At 40.2% G+C, this 14,468-nt stretch overlaps 1 long non-coding RNA gene across 7 annotated transcripts in view; it reads right to left on the bottom strand.

The window, feature by feature from the left end:
- Nucleotides 1-2,209: 2,209 nt before the first annotated feature.
- The window catches only part of LOC119230583 (uncharacterized), a 230,447-nt gene continuing 218,188 nt past the window's right edge, over nucleotides 2,210-14,468 (bottom strand). For 6 of the 7 annotated variants that reach the window (XR_008549577.1, XR_008549578.1, XR_008549575.1 and 3 more), the window contains 2 exons: nucleotides 8,985-9,043; nucleotides 2,210-2,567 (listed from right to left, as the gene is read on the bottom strand). This is a non-coding gene — a long non-coding RNA (uncharacterized LOC119230583). Of the gene's footprint in view, nucleotides 2,568-8,984; nucleotides 9,044-10,386; nucleotides 13,699-14,468 lie in introns of those variants that run through there. The other variant, XR_008549576.1, reaches the window with a different exon arrangement.

Raw genomic sequence — 14,468 nt, 5'->3', positions numbered from 1 at the left:
AGAACAGTAAAAGAATGAATAAGAATGCCAGCCAGGGTGCAAGCAAGACAGAAATCTCCTGGCTAAACTACACTTGGAAGTGACTTCCCATCATTTTTGCTATAGTCTATGTTAGAAGGAAACCACTAGATTTAGCCTGCACATATGGGGCAAAGGTGACAGGGAATGGGGAACAAAAGGCAGGAACCATTGAGAGACATTTTAGGAGGCTTCCTACAAAAGCGTCACTCGTACAGGTAGCCTGTTTAATGCTATAATAAAGGGAAAATATTACAAGTTGAAATACCAGGGTGGCAAATTCAACTGTCAGAGCCTGGTAGGTCATATCTGTAAAACAAGTCACATCTAAGATAACAAGTACTGCTATGAGGACTGCCGACAAGTTGGACTTGCTCCTTTGGGCCTATAGTATTCAAAATCAAATCTCTTAAAAAGATATGTGCTAATCAGAAAGTATCTTTCAGACCAGGTTGTACCCAGAGGTCACCAGTCTGACATGTTCTAGCTAGCAGGTTCTAAATGTGGCACATATGGTAGGGACTCTTCCACCCCCCACCCCCTCATCTACCTTTCTCCTATCAGCTGGGCCACATTCCATCTGACCAAAGCAAATGCCACCGGTCACTGTGTAGATCATAATTCCATCTCTTTTGAGGGAGCAAACAGCAATAATGACCTTAAAGGTGAATGTTCCATCAAAATGGGTTCTCTTTTTTTTTTATTTAAAAAGCAGGTGTTCTTGTTAAAATAAGTGAGCCTTTGTTTCCCAGTTTCACATCAAGCCTAGCTCATACTCCTATCAAACTAAATGGCAGGGGTGTGTCTAAAAGATGATTATGTTGAGACAAGTCAATGCTTTTGGATGCTAGAACCGCTTGGCATGTTGTTAATTGATTACCTACTGTGCTGGGAGCTACACTAGCTCCGATATACCAAGATGAATAAGACTGGCAGAGCTAGAGGAACCTAATTCTGGAGGGAGCACTGTTATACAGTGTGATGAGTGCTATGGAGGAGGGCACAAAGAGGAATAAGACAACAGACGAGGAAATGACTTGGCCTGGGTGGGTGGCTAGTGAAGCCTTCGGAGGGTACAGTGGTGGGTCTCTTTCTCCCAGGGGCATAATCCTCCACTCTCATTTCTGCTTTTGATGTCAAAATGTTTCACAATGGCATTATCTCATTAATCCTCCTAACACTCTGGGATTGCAGAAGACATAGGGATTACTTTGCCTGATAGAGAGAGGGGCAAGTGGGAATTCTATAATATAAAGTAAAAGTCTCCCTGAAGACCACTCCAGTACCTAACAAGATCCCAAGATAGGGGCATAATCCAACCTCTGGCAGCATTTGGTTTGCTCAGCTGTGCTGGACTCCAGAGAGGAGCTGATTTGAAATCATATTACTCAATGCATTTATACAATGCTGCTTTGGGATTAACAATCTACGTGATTATCATTGAAGTGGTTAGTAATGAAAACAATTACAACAGCACTGTAGTTGGACTTTTATGTGGTATTTTAAAATTTCTCATTTGATAGCAACATACAAGTCTGAGTTTAGAAACAGAATGCATAATACTGAAGTCTTAAATGGTGCAAGTGCAAGATTCTAATAGGATCACATAAATATTGAAGCATAAAATCCAGGATAAAGAAGACTTGCTTATATGGAATGTATAATTAATTTTAGATCTGACATTCATATTCTTTTCTTCCAATATGCTATTCAAAAAGTGTAAAAAGCCTGTTCTTTCCTTCTTTGTCCTACCTAAAATTGCTCCAAACCAGATGTCATTAAGTATGTCATGGCATAGGGGAAAATTCGCTATCCCTCTGGGTTATTCTTGGGCTGGATGACTAATCAAAACAGCATTATATGGGTTAACAAAGGAAAAATCAATTTAATAACATACATGTACAGAATTTACATGGGTATAAATTCCACAGCAAAATGGGACAAACTAGGGATATATATACTATGCTAAGGACCTGAGTTGTCAAGGAGAGAGAAGGAGGAGACTTCATCTTTTGCTCTGAGAGTTAAAAAAAAAAAAAAAATTTCAGATAGGGAGGACATGTTCAACCATAGACCTATAGCTACATTCTTCTAGGTCATTAAAAGGAAATAACTATTTTCTTCTTCCATTAGATCAAAGGGCAAAGGATTGAAAAAGATAAGAAAGGGCTCTTCTCAGCCTTAGGGAATTCACGGCTCTTAATTTAAAGTAAACTTCATTAAAGTAATGGTAACAGACTTCCCAAGGTTTACAGGACTGCAATTGACCTTAGTTCTCCATATCAAGGTGTTACCTGCTGGAAGAGTCCAATAAGTGGGCATATTCAGAAAATACCATCTAATATTTGGGGAAGACTAAACCCACACACACCTGGCTATTTCAAAAAGACATTTGTTTATTGAAATCTAGGCAAGAAATTGTTTCAGTTCTCTTCTCTGCGTCCGTCAACAAAGTCAAAGTGCTGCTTTTCTGTGATCAGAGAGAAGGAAAAAATTTCCAAGTATTTCTTCATCTGGGAGCTGTATAATCAGTCTCTCTCTTAGTAGCCCTGAAAGACAGTTCAAACAGCATCTCTATAGATTGGAGACCAATTAAATAATTATCAAAAGCATCAGGCAGACAGCAATGATAAGACTCTGAGGAGCGCATAGTATCAGGCAGGAAAACAGAACTGCTATTTGAAATTTTTCTCACTTTTTCTCAAGTATTAAGCCATGCACTTCCATTGACCTCTGCATAGCAAGTAGTGCCTTGGGCAGCCCCTTTTGAATGCCCCAACCTTCCCAAGTACAAAGGAGATTCCAGGCTTTTTTTTTTTTTTAAACCAACTAAACTGCAGGACCTTGGTTTAGGGCTGACTGAGGCCCGCACTCTGGCTGCCTGCGCAGGAGGAAGCAGCTCCCCTGACCTCTATCCAAATGTCCATTTAGTCAGTTTGACTTAGCGGTAACCTCCACAAGAATATTAAACTTGGTTGTTTATCAAGAATAGATTGGTTTCTCTTCTTGGACTCCTTTTGATTCTGTTTTTGCTCAGAGAAGCAAATATAGGAAAATCAGAAGCAGCACCTTCTGAAAAAGAACATAAACTAGGCTTCTCCATGCAGTGAGCCTGGCTGGGGATCTTCATGGGGCTGCCCCTGGGGTTGGCCATTATCTTCCTGTTTCTCCTTTACTGAGGCAAAAGTGAGGCCATGTGCAGCCATCCTGCAGCAAACGAGCCCCACACAGTCACCCTTGCTAGAGAAACAAATGGTCAGCAAATGGCCTATTCAGAGTGGGCTTGGAACTCATCATCTGTCTCAGAAAAGGGGAAATCTCTGAGGTGGCCCTGCACAAAAGGATGCAAATGACAAAGGGTCAACAGCAGATGCTGAATAATGGAGTGGGAACAAAATAGCATTCATGGGCTTCGTGTTTTTGTATCTCTCACAAATGGTGCCTCATTCTTTGCATGTCATTGTCAATTTCAACTATTCCTATTTTCATATCCAAGGGAAGTGTGAGAGGGGCAGCTGGACTGATTTCCGCTTGAGGTTTTCCACCCTTGGATTGTAGTAGCCTCTTCTGTTTCTTTGCAGAATGGTGACATGTATATATCTGCAAAGTTTCGTAAGAGCTGCCCCATCCTGCCCGGAACCACAGAGATGGCTGTATTCTCATGCTGTCTGGGAGTGGTTGCATGGATTTAGAGTTCTCAGAACAATTGAAAATCTTACATGAAGAAAATGTGGGCTTAACATAGTTGTCACTGGCTGCAAGCTTTAATACCAAGTACTGGATCTGTGATTTTTGTAGAAAAAGAGGATTATCTGGTGTCATAAACCAAGGGTAAAATATACAAGTAAATCTATGCCCTTTTACTCCCCTGCTTGGGAGGGGGAAAGCGAAGGCACCACTGGGGAGGTCCTGCTTCCTCGGGAACACAAGAGGAATGAAACTTGAGCTTTTAAATGAAAGTACAGATAAAATAATATCAAACTTGATCAATATAGGGACAAGTAATAATAAACATTTAATGAAGACTGTGTTCCAAGGCACTTGTAAATGCTTCATACCATTATCTTATTTGATCCTCTTAATTACTATGAGATGCGTTCTCTAATTATCTCATTTCTCACATGAGGGCATTATTCAAGCACCTTGTGCCTGGTTAATTTAAGTGACACAGAGATAAGCATGGGAGAGCTAACATAGGACCCCAGGAAAAGTTGCTTCAAACTTCAAAATCAGAGGACGTCACCAATTAAGGTAGGAACTGAAAATAACAAGGGCCAGTACATATATTGGTTTCTCCCAGACAAAGATAAAATAAACCCGTCTAGGGTTGGTGTACAACTTCCTACCATCAGGGTCAGGCTCCTTCCTACCTTTCTACATCACTGTCCTTACTACTTCACACTGCAAAAGTGTTTTTAGAATCTCTGCCACCATTCTCAGAGGCGCAAAGCAGGGTTAAATTGTGCCTGAGCTGGTATCTGTTCCCCCCTCAGGTGACTTCCCTAAAGACCCACCTACTCACTTATCAGATACATGGTTTGCAAATATTTTTCTCCCAACCTGTAGATGCTTTTTTAATTTATTGATTTGTTTTCTTTGTTATACAGATTTTTTTCTTTTAATCTAGTCCCATTTATCTATTTTACTTTTTTGTTGTCTATACTTTTGTTGTCTTTTCTAAGAAATCATAGGCAAGAACAGTGTCAAGGAGCTTTTTCTTGATTTCCTTCTAGGAGTTTTATGGTTTCAGGTGTTACATTTAAATATTTGATCCATTTTTAGTTAATTTTGTGCATTATATAAAATAAAGATTCCTGTTGATTCTTCTGCATGTGGCTGTCCAGTTTTCCCCACATTGTATATTAAAGAGACAATCAACAGAGCCCGCGTCCATGTGCATCAGGATTAACAATGATATCCTTAAAGCAAATCTAATTTTGAGCCAAAGAAACGAGGGAAAAGTCTATGTCATGATTCTGTTTATAAGGTTCAAAAAAGGCAAAACTGAAAAATACAGTTTACCAAGATTTAGGTTTTGAAACTATCAAAAGCTAAAAGAAATCATGACCACCAAAGGCAGGAAAGTGGTTACTGATGGGGTTATGAATGGGAAAGGCATCTAAGGGTCTTCTCTCACAATGAGCTTTCCTTTCATCTAGGTCAGTATTCTGCAAACTTTTCCCTAAAACACTAGACAGTTACTATTCTAGACTCTTTGGGCCATAACACTTCTGCAGCAACTATTGAACTCCAACATTATAGCCAAAAAGTAGTCATAGCAATGCATGAATAAATGGCCATGAGTGTAGTATAATTAAACTTCATTTACAGAGAGAGCAGCAAGCCAGTTGGTCAATAAGGCATGTTTGCTACTAACCCCTGTTCTAGGTGATGGTGTTTGCTGTATGGTTATGTGTTTTAAATGCATTTTATTAAAATGTCATATTTCACAAAACGATTCAAACCCAAGAAGGACGTTTAGCTCAGATGTTAAGCTTTAGGTCTCTGGAGTCAGAAAGTCTAGGTATGATTTGTGCTTTAACCACTTAAGGGTTTGTGCCTTGGGCATGACATCTAAAATGACCTGTAATGATAGTAATTCAAGCCCCTACAAAATAAGATCATTCTGAGGATTAAGTGAGGTGCTTGATGGAGCTCCTTGCATATAGTAAGTGCTTGAGATTTTTTTTTTTCTCTCAGATAATAGGATTATTAAGGCATGTTGAATCACTTACCAAGACTTTAAAGAAATTCTGGTTGCTGTTGGCAGAAATAATCTCTTAAGGAAAGAATTTATGGAAGAATAGGAAATATACATAACCTCCTCTCTTCATAATATGGAAAAATCACAAGTAAAAATAGTATGCTGCCTCCTATTTCTTAGAAAGCATTTTTTGCCTCGCATGATTTTGGATGCTAAACAGAGCACTTTTTTTTTTTAATTCTTTTTTTTTTTTTAAGATTTATTTTTATTTATTTATACAAGCACTGGGTACAGTCAGAAGCGCGGGAGGGTGAGAGAATGAGAGAATTCACCAGAGCCAGAGCGGGGAGCAGAGCAGGCAGAAGGACCGAAGGACACTGCTGAGGGGAACAGCGGGTGGCAGGAGAGGTCTGCGCGCCATGTGGGACCCTCCTCCGGTGGCCGGGGAGCGGCTGGGGATCAAACCGGTGCTGCAGAGGCTGCGAGCAGCTTCGCAACCCAGCGCTCAACCGCTGCGCCACCGGGGAGGCCCTAAACAGAGCACTTGTAACAAATATTTTTAAATGTATTCCAAATGTAAATTATAAGAAGAAAAAATAGTGGGAAGGAAAAAGTTCCATTTCTAATCCCCAAACTAGAATGACTATGCACAGTACTTCAGGGAAGACTTATTGAGGGGATAAGAACTTCACTTTTTCTATGAAAGGGTAGAGAGATTTTCATATCCTAATTCTCAGAAACTGTAAATATGTTACCTTACAAGGCAAAGGGGACTTTGCAGCTGTATTTGAGCTAAGGATCTTAAGATGGAACAATTATGTGGGTGTTGTCAATGCAGTAAAAGTGCCCTTAAAAGAGAAAGAGGGAGATGGGAAGATCAGGATTAGAGGAGGAAAATCATTATGATGATTTTCAAGATGGCAAGAGGGGCCATGAGCCAAGGAATGTATAGGCATTGGGAAGCCAGAAATGAAATGAATTCTGATTTACAGCTTACAAAAAAATATAGCTTTATCCTCACCCTACCATTAACCCAGTAAGGCTCGTTTCATACTTCTGATGTCTGAAACTCTAACATAAATTTTTGTTGTTTTAAGCTACTCCGTTTATGTAGCAATTGGAAACTGGTTGAACTGTCAAATGGAGAGCATATCCTATTGGATCAGATATGACTCTTTAAACTTGTCCCATATGCTTTCGTTATGCATTCTTCTTCAAGAAATGCTTATTAATGACCTCCAGGTATTAAAGTAAATAACTTGATCCTAGTCCCCAGCCACCTTACAGTGTAGTCATATTGGGAGACAGTCTGTTATTTTCCCTACATTTTATGAGTGAAGGTACTGATTGCTTTGTTCAAGTTTTTCTTTTCAAGGATACTGTATAACAAACACCCCATGGGAGAGAGAGTCTACCTCCCGAGCAAAGAGCAGGCATGCTTACTGCCCAGTATAAAAGATCAGGTTCCCTAAGCTCAGACTCCCATTCTTATAAGGCAAACTAGTGTGCATGAGTGTGTCACCTGACCCTCTATGTACCGCCTTGTGAGAAGTGGAGTTAGTAAACCAGCTCAAGAAAAATGCTGATACTCTGGCTACTGCCATTTCTGTGAGTAATAAATGCTTTTGTGTCTGACAGTGGATTGTGTTTTCCCTCCGCATCCATGAAACTGAAGTAGTTTTAACTTATTCACTTGCAAATAGGGTAGTCTCAGACCCTTCACAGTTCCTGACAAGTGATAAACAGAACAATGTACAGATTTCTTTGATCACCATGAGGCAGGGTCTGTTAAGAATATTTGTAATGGAAATGGAAAAGTGACACTAAGTAAATCATGTAACACACTACTCTGCTAGCATTTGATAAATATTCTCATTGAGTTTGCCACTACTCTGTAAAAGATGTCACAGCCGTTTCTAACAGCACCCAGATTTCAGTTAGGATAACCTGTTTGCTTATGATTCATAGAAAATGGACTCATACCTCAATTGCCTCATTCATCGCACATCCTTAAGAAAATGCCATGTCCCCTAGATGATTTTAGAGTAGTGGCTTCTCCCCAACTTGGCAATGACTAAAAAATTTTTTGGTAGTCGTAACTTGGGCCAGGGGTGCTGTAGGCATCTAGTGGCTAGCAGGCAGGGATACCACTAAACATCTTACTATTAAGAGACCACAGAGCAGAAGATTATTGAATCTAAAATGTCAGTATTGCTGAGGCAGAGAAGCCCTGCCCTGGAGTATAATCACATGTGACTGACTTCCTGCCTGCACTGATAGCTCTTGCCCTGTTTTCTATCTACTTTACCTCACCTTGGTATGCATACAAACTTCCAATCCTTCCTCCTTAAGGTCATGCTAATGATAAGTTATTGCACGCAGGAGAAATGTTACGAAATATTTGTCAGCATGAGGGGAGAGGGTAAAAATCACATCATACAGCAAATGAAACAAACAGCATATTAGGCAGTCCTGCTAAGGCAGTCCTTAAGATTATCTTAAGGCACTTTTAGCCACTGCAACCCTGGCAGACGGGTGCTTTTACTGATAATGTGACTTCTTGTACGCTGGCCTCTCACCATCTTGCTGGCTCTACTCTTTTTTTTTTTTAATTGAGGTAATATTAGGATCCCCCCGCCAATAGGTGGTATCACCATAGTGTACCTGCTACCAAATCAGCCATAGTCCTCCCCCATTGTACATTCTGCTTCCTTCCCTCTGTGTCCCTTACCCCTCCCCAGGCCCTCCTCTTCTGATACTTCAGTTCTATAGTCAGTTTACAAAGGTTAGTTTTTAAGCTGGTATTTATCTGACCCTTAGTCTGGTTTCTCTATATTCTGTGTATTAGTGACATCAACCTGTATTTACCTTTCTCTTTCTGACTTACTTCACGGAGCATGGGTTCCTTCCCAGAATATTCCCAGGAGCCCCAGGCTACTCTGTATATTTAGAGCGGTTGTTCCATTCTCACCTGTACATGTAAATTCTGTTCCAGGCCTTCTGTTTTCCTCTAGTCACACCAGAAGTTCCCACCCTTGAGCATGTATTGCAGTCATTCAGGAACCTTATTATAACATAGTTTGTGGGGTTTTGAGTCTGTGAGAAGGGAGAGAAGTTGCATAGTTCCCAAGTGATGCTGATGAGGCTTGTTTTGGAACCACACTTCTAGATATATATTTGAAAAAATACATGAGCAAAGACTCATTTCTTTCTGCAGCAGTACACAGAACCTATGGAAGCCCCAAGAAGGTCTTTCTCTTACCTTGTTCTGCCCACTTCCTTCAAAAGGCAGTGTAATTCTCCATAGCATTCCACAGCCTCCTAGTTACACACAGAAGAAGAATTTGGGGTTCAGAGGTTAAGTAACTGGGAGAGTGACTTAGAGCCCAGAGATAATTGATTCTGAAGCTCCTGCCTGTGTATGTGGTATTAAGTGGGAGCTAAGCAATAGGGCCCCACTCTGGTCATGCACAATTTTTTCAACAGTGTAAGACAGGCTTAGTAAGTAGATTTCACAAATGTAACTCAGGAGTACATTTAAAAATAGTTTGTATACCAGCAGTAATGATGTGACCCTTCACTGTCAGGTCTTGGAGAGCTAATTCCCTAGGACAAGTCCAGCAGCAATGCCATGAAATGGATTACACTTGGCAAGAAGCTCTGAAGTGGTCCTAAGGCAGATCTATATATGCCAGTGTTGTGTGTAGCAGGAAGCTGGCATGGAATGATTGAAATCCTTACAAAACCTTTGGGAATGGAGAGCATTAATGATCATCATGATGAAGATTGAATAAATTGCAGGATGTCAGGACAACACAGATAATTTTCAGAGAGCACAGCCTATTGGACCTCCCTCCTTTTAGTCCCCTAGAAAGCAAGGTTACATTAATTACCTGTGTCACTGGAGTACTATGGTCTAATCCTGGCTGGGAATTGAGCCTATAAGATCTAAAATTGATAACTCACAATACAATCTCTCTTGGAAAGTACTGCTTTCTCTGTTGCCTATGGGTTGTTTTGAATTTGTTTCAACTATGTTCTTGACAGGTTGCTACATCAAAGCAATCTCATGCACAATCACTACTGCAGAGATAAAGATCAATTCCTATCATCACAAAAAATTGTTTGACAAATGGACAAAACATAAAAAGAAAAAGCATGAAGTGCTTGATGGTCATAAACCATGGTCAATAATTAATAACATGTATGGAGTACAGAATTCAGCTCTATTTGATGGAACAATGTTTTTGGTGCACCCAGTATTTATGTAGGAGGTGCTTATCCAGGTATGACTTTGTGTGCTAGACAGTAAGTGGAGTTAAAAATTTTAAAAATAGAGCAGACACACTGACTCAGGTAAAGTATAAATCACCCAAAAATACAACGACAAAGACAAGAGTCTTCCACAAAGATTTTCCCCATTTTAGAGATTCTTTGTGGCCTGGCTTTACTTCAGTAAACGTAGTGACCAATATGTTGGATTAGCCAATGCAGTCAGAGCAGACAAGTGAAGTGAGGGAAATGGAGAACTTGGGGTGGAGGTGGTGTCTATTAATTTCCTATAGCTGTCCAAACAAAGTACCATACACTTGGAGGTATATCAACAGAAATTTGTCTCTCAGTTCCGGGGATTAGCAGTGCTAGATCAAGATGCAGAATTCCAGTATATCTTCTTTTTTATTGTGGGAAGTGGAGGGAGAACAATTCAACCCTTAACAGGAAGAGAGAATTGTAAGTAGTAGAGGAATGGATGATGGGAGGATAGATGGGAAAATGCACTAAACAAGAGTGAAATTATGGGTGAAATAATGAAAATGAGTGATTGAGAAGGAAGTGATTTTTCCTCCAGTTGTAGAAATCCAGGTGTTTGCATGACCCAGGCCAACTGCTGAGTCTGAGAGCTGTTGGTTATTTCAGTCCCATCATGGTGCAAATGGGAGGTTGGCATCCCCCAGCACACACACAGCCCTCAGGGCACATGTCACCTTTGTGTTGTTGTCAGTCCTTACAACTGAACATTACAATTCAACCAAAAGAACACGGTGAACTTCACTCCCTCAGTCCTGTGTTCTTGAGGACACAATTAAAGGATAAAATTTTCCATTTTAAAAGCCAATAAAATACATGGAGATGCTGTGAAGAATTTGATAGGGCTTAAATTATTAAATTTATTGCCCTCTGTAAGACTTTGGTTCTAATCTTCAAGTAAGATGCAAGGGAACAAACTAAATGAGATAAACAGTGCTCTTCATCCATCAGTCTAGTTGTTGATATATTGTTTTAGTTGCTTTATATAACTAGGTGCTCCTACATTTGCAGCACAAATAATAAGACTTATATCTTCGTGGTGAGTTGTTCCCTTGATCATTATATATAGTGTCCAGCTTTGTCTCTTATTACCTTTTTTAATTGAAAATCTGGTTTATTGGATATGAGAATAGCAGTTCCTGATTTACTGAGTTATTAGTATGTATGGCCTTATTCCAGCCTGTTATTTTTAGTCTGTTTTGTCGTTCAGTTTTAAATGGGTCTCTTGTAAACAAAGTATTGATGGCTGGAACTTTTTCACTCACATTGTTGGCCTATGTCTTTTTATTGGTGAATCCAGAATATTCACTTTTACAGTGATTACTGATAAGAACTTTTGATTTTCAGCCATTTTTTCAGTTGTTTTGGTTTTGATTATTTAATTTTCTGTTTTTCTTTGTTTCACTCTGCTGCTTCTGGATGGCTTTCCATAGTATTTCCATCAATTTATTTGCATCTTCATCTGTTGGTATCCTGGTGTATTTTGTTTGTTTGTTTGTTTGTTTTTGTTTTGTGAGTAGTTACCAAGGGGGTTTTACTTGAATTCCTATGTTTTAGGTCCTTTATGTGAGCTGCTCTCTGACATTTAACTATACTGATACTACCCATTCCTTCCTCCCTCTTAGTATTTGGTGTTATTAATTCATAGTATTTTTGCTCTTAGAGCTGGTGTTACATTGCTCTCATCATTTTGCTAAGGAGTTTGTGCTTGTTTTTCTTTTGTGTAGAACTCCTTTTAGTATTGATGGTGAAAAACTCCATTAACTTGTTTGTGAAAATCCTTATTACTCCTTCATACTTAATTGATAATTTTGCAGGATAGATAATTCTTGGCTAACAGTTCTCATCTTTTAGGATTTTTTAAAAAATATTTATTTATGCATACAAGAGCTGGGGTACATACCAGAGATGTGGGGGGTGAGAGGATTCACCAGAGACAGAGTGGGGAACAGAAAAGGCAGACTGACTGAAATACACTGCTGAGGGGAGCAGCAGGCAAGACAGGAGAGGTCTGCCACGCCATGTGGGTTGCTCCCTGGCAGGCCAGGGATCAAACTTGTGCTGCAGAGGCTGCCGATTGCTTCATGGTGTGGTGCTTAACCCTTTGCCCCACCAGGGAGGCCCCCTCATCTTTTAGGATTATGTATAGTTCTTCCACTCTTTTCTCGCTTGGAGAATGTCTGGACAGATTTCTAGGAAATCCTAATTTGGGAATCCATATGGTTTTTTCCCCTTGCTTCCTGCAAACTTTGTCTTTGCATTTGATTTGTGATACTTCCGTGACAATGTGTCTGGGTGTCGATCATTTTGCATCTAAGTTAGGTGTTCTCTCTGCTTGTTCTATTTCCATATTTAATTCATTCTAGGTTTGCGAAGTTCTCATTTATTTTTTGGAATAGTTTCTAGTCCTATTTTTTGTCCCTTTTAAGGGAGTCCGATCATTCATAGGTTTCCTGTTCTAAATGAGTCTGATATTTCTCAGTTTCCTTATTTTTCCTTTGTCTCTCTCTTCTTCTAAACGTATAATTTATTCATTTGAGTCTTCTACAATTGAAATACTTGTGCCATTTTGATTCTGTTTAAAGCTTTGGTCTATCTACATTTCATTCAGAAACTTCCTGTGGTCTTTTTATATATTCGACCTCTTAAGAACTCTTTGTTCCTGGATCTGCTTTCTGAGATCTTGCATCTGCCTATCTGCCTCTGACTGGCCTTCCAGTATCTCATTTAACTTTTTTTTTTTTAAAAGATTTATACAAGCACTGGGTACAGTCAGAAGCACGGGAGAATGAGAGAATTCACCAGAGCCAGAGCAGGGAACAGAACAGGCAGACTGATGAAATACACTGCTGAGGAGAGCAGCGGGCGCAGCAGGAGAGGTCTGCGCGCCATGTGGGACCCTCACTAGCAGCCGGGTATTGAACCAGCGCTGCAGAGGCTGCGGGCAGCTTCTCAGCCCAGCGCTCAACCACTGCACCACCAGGGAAGGCCCATCTCATTCAACATTTTAAAAATTATTTTGAAGTCATTGCCAAATTGTTATCCTGGGTCTTCTGTCCTCATTTTGCTTTTCCACCTTGTGTTAAGATGTTCCTTACTTCCTAGGCATGCGTATTGCTTTATTTATAGCTATTTATGGGTATGTATGTGGTTGGGATTTATCTTTATCTTCTTAGTTTACATCAGTATTAGGTCGAGGTAGAAGGGAGGTCTAGGACTTTAATACTCAATCCCTGTTTGAGGAGTGATGATCGTGAACTGTACTTCTTTTGCTTGCAGTAGCTGTATTCTGTGCCTAGGTTGTCTTCACTTCCCATGCCTCTCCCTGTTCCTTTCTCCCAAGGTTTGTGATCTATGAAGCGTGGTTCCCCCATTGAGAAGGGCAATGTCGGGACCACTGGGCTCACGCTCTGGGAATAGCGGCGCTTGGCTCAGAGGCAGTGCTGATGTGCAGTGGGCACACGTGTGCTCACTTAACACTGTGGCACCCACAGCGGCCATTGCTGCTCTGACCTTATCTCAGCTGCTGTTTTTGCAGGACTGGGAAGAATATGCACCCTTGGTTTGCCTTTACTGGAGAATTTGTGAGTTTATGCTGAAGACCTTCTTGCTGTTGGGCTTTTTGTGGAGTCTGGCCTGGATTGCCCTGGCTTTTTACTGATGTCTTCCTGGAGGTGGAAGAGGAGAGAGAAGGGAGATTTCAGTGGCCAAGTGTCCCCAATTGGGGGTGGGGGCGTTCCCAATTTCCTGAGTCAGAGTTGGCCTGACCTCCCACTGCCCAGGGTTGGGCCCCGCCCCACTTTCCTGTCAGGAAAATTCTTCCAGGGAATTTTGCAATGTCGGGGGTTTCCCTCAGCATTGCTTGGGAAGTCAACCCCCAGTCCAGACATGCTCCCCCTCGCCTCCTTTATTTTTTCTCCTCTGTGCTAACCTTAGCTCTTGACCTCCCTGGAGAGGTCCTGGAACTGTATACCTGGCTGGAAGCACCTGAATTTTGCTAAGTCTTTTTTCAGAGTTATATTCATGGTAGAGGATGATTCCAGCCTGTTTATTCCACCATGTTGTGGTTGGAGTCTTTAAAAGATTTTAAAATTGAATTAATACCAGTTATTTGGTTTTACCTTAATTCCTCTTGCCATAGGAGTAGTCTCCAAAAAAATCTTTATCATGTATGTCATGAAACATATTCCCAATGAAAACATCATTTTCTGGCAATAAATATTTATTAAACATTAAATTATTTAAATGAAAAGTAAAATTCATTATTTAATCATTATAATTGTTACTTAAAATAAAAATCATCCATAATCATATTTCCTAGAGATAACCATTATTGACATTTTGTTGCCTTTTCTACCAAATTTGATAGACATATAGTTTTCATACCAGATTTCAACTGTTAAGACATTTTTCATCATATGGTATTTATAGTGAATGC

Source organism: Talpa occidentalis, unplaced genomic scaffold, assembly GCF_014898055.3.
Source record: "Talpa occidentalis isolate TD23 unplaced genomic scaffold, MPIMG_talOcc4v2.1 talOcc4.7, whole genome shotgun sequence".
NCBI lineage: Eukaryota > Metazoa > Chordata > Mammalia > Eulipotyphla > Talpidae > Talpa > Talpa occidentalis.
This window is presented reverse-complemented; position numbering and strand designations above follow the sequence as displayed.